Genomic DNA, 10,071 nt, shown 5'->3' with positions numbered 1-10,071 from the left:
TATTTTAATCAAAAACATCATATCATTATAAGATTTTGGTTGTTTATGCAAATGGTCTCAATAAACTTTTCAGTTGACTGCAGGCCCATAAACGTCACCTTTTACACGGCAGAGCTCCCAAGTGCCGCCTGGTGGTTGTCCGGATACATTGCAGTTCTTTTTGAAATAAAAAAAACTGGCCTCAGGAAGTACATCTTGATTCACGCAGGAATCACACAGGAAACCATCCATTTCCAACCAGTGCCCACTGTATGCACAGCCCTTACCCAATGAAGTACATGGCTTACCCAAGGGATGTCTGATATTGAATGGCAGGAAAACAGAACAATCATTTATCTTTTTAAAGAGCAACTCAGGTCTGGTTAAAGAAAGGATGATGTTTTATGTTCAAAAACATCCATTTTGAGCGTGTGTTGAGGTATAGTTTTGTAAATGTGAATAATTGCAAGTGCATCATTTTAGTGTTGCAAATCTTTGATTTGCTTTGCTTGGATTCCTGATCAGATACTCATCTGTACTACCAGTGATGAGCTACAATAAACGGAATCTTTAACCATCTGACTAATTGGGTGCTATCTGTATGGCTTGAACAGGAGGGCATTGATATGTTTTAATGATAATTAATAAAATAATTAAACTTTATTGTCATTCCACTGTCACAAGTACAGAGCAACAAAATTAATTATCTGCATTTAACCCACCCCCTTGGGGAGCAGTGGGCTGCCATTGTGTGGCACCAGGGAGCAGTGTGGGGTTAAGGGTCTTGCTTAGAGACCCAGAGTGGCAGTGGGGGATCGAACTTACTTTTAGAGTGCTTCACCACATTAGTAACAGGATTTGAATGCACACTTTAATGGGCAACTGCTTTATAGCACACAAATGGCAACCTTCTGGTAGAAGATACCTCCAAGTAAGGAATAAAGACATGTCAGAAGTGGGATTCGAACCCACGCCTCCATTGGAGACTGCGACCTGAACGCAGCGCCTTGGACCGCTCGGCCATCCTGACTTCCTGCCAAATTTGAGAGCTTGATTGCGAAACATTTTAAATAACCTGAGAGAGCAGGTGGGCATGACAAGGGCTTTGTCCAAGACCCTAAGAGCTCCCACAACATGCCTATGAGAACCCACCCTGGATCACAATTAACATAAGGTCAAGATAGATCCACCTTGGGAGCTCAAAGAGAAGAGGTGGTTGTAGCTTGATTCCCAAGTTTACTCTTCTATCCTCTGAGACCTGGATACCCACAACTAAGTCTGGAAATTGGCTTTGGAGCTTGAGAAAAGCAAACCAGTTAAAGGCTAGACATACATTACCTAAGAATAGCTACTAAGGAAAATGAAACAGTTTGTCATAAACCCCTTTGTCTTGATTGGGGAACTACAATGAATCCCTTTCGCAGGAATGGCTGCTAAAGCATATAAACAACTCTTCAAAAGTCCTTTACGCTCATCCAGGAAGCAGCGGGGCTTCAACTGGGTTAAAGAATGGATATTGTAAGATTGAGCTGCTGTGGGAGGGGAAGATGCACATGGAATATACTTGCAGAGCTGCTTAACACTTGATTCATCTTGTAAAAATTATTTGTGAGAACCTTTCCTGTATCGTAAGGATGAAGGGTCTATAAAATGGAAATTGGGTTTTCAGGGATTAGTGGTCCTTGCACCCAGCATACTCAAGCTCCGGAACCCCAAAAAGATACGCATCTAGTCAAAAAGCCCAACTGGATAAAACTTTGACTCATGAGGAGAAAAAATCCTTAAAATGGACCCTGGGGTATTTGGAGTTAGGGAAGTGTACCTTTATTCTCAGGGTACTATCAGCTTCCATTGGACCCATGAACCCACGGTTAAGCTTAGAAATGTTGGTACAGGATCTAGGGAAGATTGGAAGTTTTAAGCCCTGGTATGCACAGCCCTTACCCAATGAAGTACATGGCTTACCCAAGGGATGTCTGATATTGAATGGCAGGAAAACAGAACAATCATTTATCTTTTTAAAGAGCAACTCAGGTCTGGTTAAAGAAAGGATGATGTTTTATGTTCAAAAACATCCATTTTGAGCGTGTGTTGAGGTATAGTTTTGTAAATGTGAATAATTGCAAGTGCATCATTTTAGTGTTTTTTTCTTTGCTTGGATTCCTGATCAGATACTCATCTGTACTACCAGTGATGAGCTACAATAAACGGAATCTTTAACCATCTGACTAATTGGATGCTATCTGTATGGCTTGAACAGGAGGGCATTGATATGTTTTAATGATAATTAATAAAATAATTAAACTTTATTGTCATTCCACTGTCACAAGTACAGAGCAACAAAATTAATTATCTGCATTTAACCCACCCCCTTGGGGAGCAGTGGGCTGCCATTGTGTGGCACCCGGGAGCAGTGTGGGGTTAAGGGTCTTGCTTAGAGACCCAGAGTGGCAGTGGGGGATCAAACTTACTTTTAGAGTGCTTCACCACATTAGTAACAGGATTTGAATGCACACTTTAATGGGCAACTGCTTTATAGCACACAAATGGCAACCTTCTGGTAGAAGATACCTCCAAGTAAGGAATAAAGACATGTCAGAAGTGGGATTCGAACCCACGCCTCCATTGGAGACTGCGACCTGAACGCAGCGCCTTGGACCGCTCGGCCATCCTGACTTCCTGCCAAATTTGAGAGCTTGATTGCGAAACATTTAAATAACCTGAGTGAGCAGGTGGGCATGACAAGGGCTTTGTCCAAGACCCTAAGAGCTCCCACAACATGCCTATGAGAACCCACCCTGGATCACAATTAACATAAGGTCAAGATAGATCCACCTTGGGAGCTCAAAGAGAAGAGGTGGTTGTAGCTTGATTCCCAAGTTTACTCTTCTATCCTCTGAGACCTGGATACCCACAACTAAGTCTGGAAATTGGCTTTGGAGCTTGAGAAAAGCAAACCAGTTAAAGGCTAGACATACATTACCTAAGAATAGCTACTAAGGAAAATGAAACAGTTTGTCATAAACCCCTTTGTCTTGATTGGGGAACTACAATGAATCCCTTTCGCAGGAATGGCTGCTAAAGCATATAAACAACTCTTCAAAAGTCCTTTACGCTCATCCAGGAAGCAGCGGGGCTTCAACTGGGTTAAAGAATGGATATTGTAAGATTGAGCTGCTGTGGGAGGGGAAGATGCACATGGAATATACTTGCAGAGCTGCTTAACACTTGATTCATCTTGTAAAAATTATTTGTGAGAACCTTTCCTGTATCGTAAGGATGAAGGGTCTATAAAATGGAAATTGGGTTTTCAGGGATTAGTGGTCCTTGCACCCAGCATACTCAAGCTCCGGAACCCCAAAAAGATACGCATCTAGTCAAAAAGCCCAACTGGATAAAACTTTGACTCATGAGGAGAAAAAATCCTTAAAATGGACCCTGGGGTATTTGGAGTTAGGGAAGTGTACCTTTATTCTCAGGGTACTATCAGCTTCCATTGGACCCATGAACCCACGGTTAAGCTTAGAAATGTTGGTACAGGATCTAGGGAAGATTGGAAGTTTTAAGCCCTGGTATGCACAGCCCTTACCCAATGAAGTACATGGCTTACCCAAGGGATGTCTGATATTGAATGGCAGGAAAACAGAACAATCATTTATCTTTTTAAAGAGCAACTCAGGTCTGGTTAAAGAAAGGATGATGTTTTATGTTCAAAAACATCCATTTTGAGCGTGTGTTGAGGTATAGTTTTGTAAATGTGAATAATTGCAAGTGCATCATTTTAGTGTTTTTTTCTTTGCTTGGATTCCTGATCAGATACTCATCTGTACTACCAGTGATGAGCTACAATAAACGGAATCTTTAACCATCTGACTAATTGGATGCTATCTGTATGGCTTGAACAGGAGGGCATTGATATGTTTTAATGATAATTAATAAAATAATTAAACTTTATTGTCATTCCACTGTCACAAGTACAGAGCAACAAAATTAATTATCTGCATTTAACCCACCCCCTTGGGGAGCAGTGGGCTGCCATTGTGTGGCACCCGGGAGCAGTGTGGGGTTAAGGGTCTTGCTTAGAGACCCAGAGTGGCAGTGGGGGATTGAACTTACTTTTAGAGTGCTTCACCACATTAGTAACAGGATTTGAATGCACACTTTAATGGGCAACTGCTTTATAGCACACAAATGGCAACCTTCTGGTAGAAGATACCTCCAAGTAAGGAATAAAGACATGTCAGAAGTGGGATTCGAACCCACGCCTCCATTGGAGACTGCGACCTTAACGCAGCGCCTTGGACCGCTCGGCCATCCTGACTTCCTGCCAAATTTGAGAGCTTGATTGCGAAACATTTAAATAACCTGAGTGAGCAGGTGGGCATGACAAGGGCTTTGTCCAAGACCCTAAGAGCTCCCACAACATGCCTATGAGAACCCACCCTGGATCACAATTAACATAAGGTCAAGATAGATCCACCTTGGGAGCTCAAAGAGAAGAGGTGGTTGTAGCTTGATTCCCAAGTTTACTCTTCTATCCTCTGAGACCTGGATACCCACAACTAAGTCTGGAAATTGGCTTTGGAGCTTGAGAAAAGCAAACCAGTTAAAGGCTAGACATACATTACCTAAGAATAGCTACTAAGGAAAATGAAACAGTTTGTCATAAACCCCTTTGTCTTGATTGGGGAACTACAATGAATCCCTTTCGCAGGAATGGCTGCTAAAGCATATAAACAACTCTTCAAAAGTCCTTTACGCTCATCCAGGAAGCAGCGGGGCTTCAACTGGGTTAAAGAATGGATATTGTAAGATTGAGCTGCTGTGGGAGGGGAAGATGCACATGGAATATACTTGCAGAGCTGCTTAACACTTGATTCATCTTGTAAAAATTATTTGTGAGAACCTTTCCTGTATCGTAAGGATGAAGGGTCTATAAAATGGAAATTGGGTTTTCAGGGATTAGTGGTCCTTGCACCCAGCATACTCAAGCTCCGGAACCCCAAAAAGATACGCATCTAGTCAAAAAGCCCAACTGGATAAAACTTTGACTCATGAGGAGAAAAAATCCTTAAAATGGACCCTGGGGTATTTGGAGTTAGGGAAGTGTACCTTTATTCTCAGGGTACTATCAGCTTCCATTGGACCCATGAACCCACGGTTAAGCTTAGAAATGTTGGTACAGGATCTAGGGAAGATTGGAAGTTTTAAGCCCTGGTATGCACAGCCCTTACCCAATGAAGTACATGGCTTACCCAAGGGATGTCTGATATTGAATGGCAGGAAAACAGAACAATCATTTATCTTTTTAAAGAGCAACTCAGGTCTGGTTAAAGAAAGGATGATGTTTTATGTTCAAAAACATCCATTTTGAGCGTGTGTTGAGGTATAGTTTTGTAAATGTGAATAATTGCAAGTGCATCATTTTAGTGTTTTTTTCTTTGCTTGGATTCCTGATCAGATACTCATCTGTACTACCAGTGATGAGCTACAATAAACGGAATCTTTAACCATCTGACTAATTGGATGCTATCTGTATGGCTTGAACAGGAGGGCATTGATATGTTTTAATGATAATTAATAAAATAATTAAACTTTATTGTCATTCCACTGTCACAAGTACAGAGCAACAAAATTAATTATCTGCATTTAACCCACCCCCTTGGGGAGCAGTGGGCTGCCATTGTGTGGCACCCGGGAGCAGTGTGGGGTTAAGGGTCTTGCTTAGAGACCCAGAGTGGCAGTGGGGGATTGAACTTACTTTTAGAGTGCTTCACCACATTAGTAACAGGATTTGAATGCACACTTTAATGGGCAACTGCTTTATAGCACACAAATGGCAACCTTCTGGTAGAAGATACCTCCAAGTAAGGAATAAAGACATGTCAGAAGTGGGATTCGAACCCACGCCTCCATTGGAGACTGCGACCTTAACGCAGCGCCTTGGACCGCTCGGCCATCCTGACTTCCTGCCAAATTTGAGAGCTTGATTGCGAAACATTTAAATAACCTGAGTGAGCAGGTGGGCATGACAAGGGCTTTGTCCAAGACCCTAAGAGCTCCCACAACATGCCTATGAGAACCCACCCTGGATCACAATTAACATAAGGTCAAGATAGATCCACCTTGGGAGCTCAAAGAGAAGAGGTGGTTGTAGCTTGATTCCCAAGTTTACTCTTCTATCCTCTGAGACCTGGATACCCACAACTAAGTCTGGAAATTGGCTTTGGAGCTTGAGAAAAGCAAACCAGTTAAAGGCTAGACATACATTACCTAAGAATAGCTACTAAGGAAAATGAAACAGTTTGTCATAAACCCCTTTGTCTTGATTGGGGAACTACAATGAATCCCTTTCGCAGGAATGGCTGCTAAAGCATATAAACAACTCTTCAAAAGTCCTTTACGCTCATCCAGGAAGCAGCGGGGCTTCAACTGGGTTAAAGAATGGATATTGTAAGATTGAGCTGCTGTGGGAGGGGAAGATGCACATGGAATATACTTGCAGAGCTGCTTAACACTTGATTCATCTTGTAAAAATTATTTGTGAGAACCTTTCCTGTATCGTAAGGATGAAGGGTCTATAAAATGGAAATTGGGTTTTCAGGGATTAGTGGTCCTTGCACCCAGCATACTCAAGCTCCGGAACCCCAAAAAGATACGCATCTAGTCAAAAAGCCCAACTGGATAAAACTTTGACTCATGAGGAGAAAAAATCCTTAAAATGGACCCTGGGGTATTTGGAGTTAGGGAAGTGTACCTTTATTCTCAGGGTACTATCAGCTTCCATTGGACCCATGAACCCACGGTTAAGCTTAGAAATGTTGGTACAGGATCTAGGGAAGATTGGAAGTTTTAAGCCCTGGTATGCACAGCCCTTACCCAATGAAGTACATGGCTTACCCAAGGGATGTCTGATATTGAATGGCAGGAAAACAGAACAATCATTTATCTTTTTAAAGAGCAACTCAGGTCTGGTTAAAGAAAGGATGATGTTTTATGTTCAAAAACATCCATTTTGAGCGTGTGTTGAGGTATAGTTTTGTAAATGTGAATAATTGCAAGTGCATCATTTTAGTGTTTTTTTCTTTGCTTGGATTCCTGATCAGATACTCATCTGTACTACCAGTGATGAGCTACAATAAACGGAATCTTTAACCATCTGACTAATTGGATGCTATCTGTATGGCTTGAACAGGAGGGCATTGATATGTTTTAATGATAATTAATAAAATAATTAAACTTTATTGTCATTCCACTGTCACAAGTACAGAGCAACAAAATTAATTATCTGCATTTAACCCACCCCCTTGGGGAGCAGTGGGCTGCCATTGTGTGGCACCCGGGAGCAGTGTGGGGTTAAGGGTCTTGCTTAGAGACCCAGAGTGGCAGTGGGGGATTGAACTTACTTTTAGAGTGCTTCACCACATTAGTAACAGGATTTGAATGCACACTTTAATGGGCAACTGCTTTATAGCACACAAATGGCAACCTTCTGGTAGAAGATACCTCCAAGTAAGGAATAAAGACATGTCAGAAGTGGGATTCGAACCCACGCCTCCATTGGAGACTGCGACCTTAACGCAGCGCCTTGGACCGCTCGGCCATCCTGACTTCCTGCCAAATTTGAGAGCTTGATTGCGAAACATTTTAAATAACCTGAGAGAGCAGGTGGGCATGACAAGGGCTTTGTCCAAGACCCTAAGAGCTCCCACAACATGCCTATGAGAACCCACCCTGGATCACAATTAACATAAGGTCAAGATAGATCCACCTTGGGAGCTCAAAGAGAAGAGGTGGTTGTAGCTTGATTCCCAAGTTTACTCTTCTATCCTCTGAGACCTGGATACCCACAACTAAGTCTGGAAATTGGCTTTGGAGCTTGAGAAAAGCAAACCAGTTAAAGGCTAGACATACATTACCTAAGAATAGCTACTAAGGAAAATGAAACAGTTTGTCATAAACCCCTTTGTCTTGATTGGGGAACTACAATGAATCCCTTTCGCAGGAATGGCTGCTAAAGCATATAAACAACTCTTCAAAAGTCCTTTACGCTCATCCAGGAAGCAGCGGGGCTTCAACTGGGTTAAAGAATGGATATTGTAAGATTGAGCTGCTGTGGGAGGGGAAGATGCACATGGAATATACTTGCAGAGCTGCTTAACACTTGATTCATCTTGTAAAAATTATTTGTGAGAACCTTTCCTGTATCGTAAGGATGAAGGGTCTATAAAATGGAAATTGGGTTTTCAGGGATTAGTGGTCCTTGCACCCAGCATACTCAAGCTCCGGAACCCCAAAAAGATACGCATCTAGTCAAAAAGCCCAACTGGATAAAACTTTGACTCATGAGGAGAAAAAATCCTTAAAATGGACCCTGGGGTATTTGGAGTTAGGGAAGTGTACCTTTATTCTCAGGGTACTATCAGCTTCCATTGGACCCATGAACCCACGGTTAAGCTTAGAAATGTTGGTACAGGATCTAGGGAAGATTGGAAGTTTTAAGCCCTGGTATGCACAGCCCTTACCCAATGAAGTACATGGCTTACCCAAGGGATGTCTGATATTGAATGGCAGGAAAACAGAACAATCATTTATCTTTTTAAAGAGCAACTCAGGTCTGGTTAAAGAAAGGATGATGTTTTATGTTCAAAAACATCCATTTTGAGCGTGTGTTGAGGTATAGTTTTGTAAATGTGAATAATTGCAAGTGCATCATTTTAGTGTTTTTTTCTTTGCTTGGATTCCTGATCAGATACTCATCTGTACTACCAGTGATGAGCTACAATAAACGGAATCTTTAACCATCTGACTAATTGGATGCTATCTGTATGGCTTGAACAGGAGGGCATTGATATGTTTTAATGATAATTAATAAAATAATTAAACTTTATTGTCATTCCACTGTCACAAGTACAGAGCAACAAAATTAATTATCTGCATTTAACCCACCCCCTTGGGGAGCAGTGGGCTGCCATTGTGTGGCACCCGGGAGCAGTGTGGGGTTAAGGGTCTTGCTTAGAGACCCAGAGTGGCAGTGGGGGATTGAACTTACTTTTAGAGTGCTTCACCACATTAGTAACAGGATTTGAATGCACACTTTAATGGGCAACTGCTTTATAGCACACAAATGGCAACCTTCTGGTAGAAGATACCTCCAAGTAAGGAATAAAGACATGTCAGAAGTGGGATTCGAACCCACGCCTCCATTGGAGACTGCGACCTTAACGCAGCGCCTTGGACCGCTCGGCCATCCTGACTTCCTGCCAAATTTGAGAGCTTGATTGCGAAACATTTTAAATAACCTGAGAGAGCAGGTGGGCATGACAAGGGCTTTGTCCAAGACCCTAAGAGCTCCCACAACATGCCTATGAGAACCCACCCTGGATCACAATTAACATAAGGTCAAGATAGATCCACCTTGGGAGCTCAAAGAGAAGAGGTGGTTGTAGCTTGATTCCCAAGTTTACTCTTCTATCCTCTGAGACCTGGATACCCACAACTAAGTCTGGAAATTGGCTTTGGAGCTTGAGAAAAGCAAACCAGTTAAAGGCTAGACATACATTACCTAAGAATAGCTACTAAGGAAAATGAAACAGTTTGTCATAAACCCCTTTGTCTTGATTGGGGAACTACAATGAATCCCTTTCGCAGGAATGGCTGCTAAAGCATATAAACAACTCTTCAAAAGTCCTTTACGCTCATCCAGGAAGCAGCGGGGCTTCAACTGGGTTAAAGAATGGATATTGTAAGATTGAGCTGCTGTGGGAGGGGAAGATGCACATGGAATATACTTGCAGAGCTGCTTAACACTTGATTCATCTTGTAAAAATTATTTGTGAGAACCTTTCCTGTATCGTAAGGATGAAGGGTCTATAAAATGGAAATTGGGTTTTCAGGGATTAGTGGCTGCACCTACCAAGCGCCGGACCCTCGCATCTATCAGCCAATGAACTTGATTGGAAAAAAATCTTTAAAGGGCTGATGGGTTGAAGACCTAGACTCACACATGCCATGAACCACCATGACAGTTAAAGGTAAGTAACCTGGGAGCCTAAAGAAGATGGTTACTGATTCATTATTAGGAACGGATAC

At 42.1% G+C, this 10,071-nt stretch overlaps 6 non-coding genes across 6 annotated transcripts; all 6 read right to left on the bottom strand.

Moving 5' to 3' along the window:
- Positions 1-926: 926 nt before the first annotated feature.
- On the bottom strand, positions 927-1,009 carry trnal-cag. Its single transcript has one exon. It is a non-coding gene; the product is annotated as a tRNA-Leu (tRNA).
- Positions 1,010-2,572: 1,563 nt separating this feature from the next.
- trnal-cag lies at positions 2,573-2,655 on the bottom strand. The gene has a single exon. It is a non-coding gene; the product is annotated as a tRNA-Leu (tRNA).
- A 1,562-nt stretch (positions 2,656-4,217) lies between these two features.
- On the bottom strand, positions 4,218-4,300 carry trnal-aag. Its single transcript has one exon. It is a non-coding gene; the product is annotated as a tRNA-Leu (tRNA).
- A 1,562-nt stretch (positions 4,301-5,862) lies between these two features.
- Positions 5,863-5,945, bottom strand: trnal-aag. The gene has a single exon. It is a non-coding gene; the product is annotated as a tRNA-Leu (tRNA).
- A 1,562-nt stretch (positions 5,946-7,507) lies between these two features.
- trnal-aag lies at positions 7,508-7,590 on the bottom strand. Its single transcript has one exon. It is a non-coding gene; the product is annotated as a tRNA-Leu (tRNA).
- A 1,563-nt stretch (positions 7,591-9,153) lies between these two features.
- Positions 9,154-9,236, bottom strand: trnal-aag. Its single transcript has one exon. It is a non-coding gene; the product is annotated as a tRNA-Leu (tRNA).
- Positions 9,237-10,071: the final 835 nt, after the last annotated feature.

This window comes from Cyprinodon tularosa, unplaced genomic scaffold, assembly GCF_016077235.1.
Source record: "Cyprinodon tularosa strain WSP-4 unplaced genomic scaffold, ASM1607723v1 ctg1742, whole genome shotgun sequence".
Taxonomy (NCBI): domain Eukaryota; kingdom Metazoa; phylum Chordata; class Actinopteri; order Cyprinodontiformes; family Cyprinodontidae; genus Cyprinodon; species Cyprinodon tularosa.
Note: the sequence above shows the minus strand (reverse complement) of the source record. Positions and strands in the feature narration are given on the sequence as shown.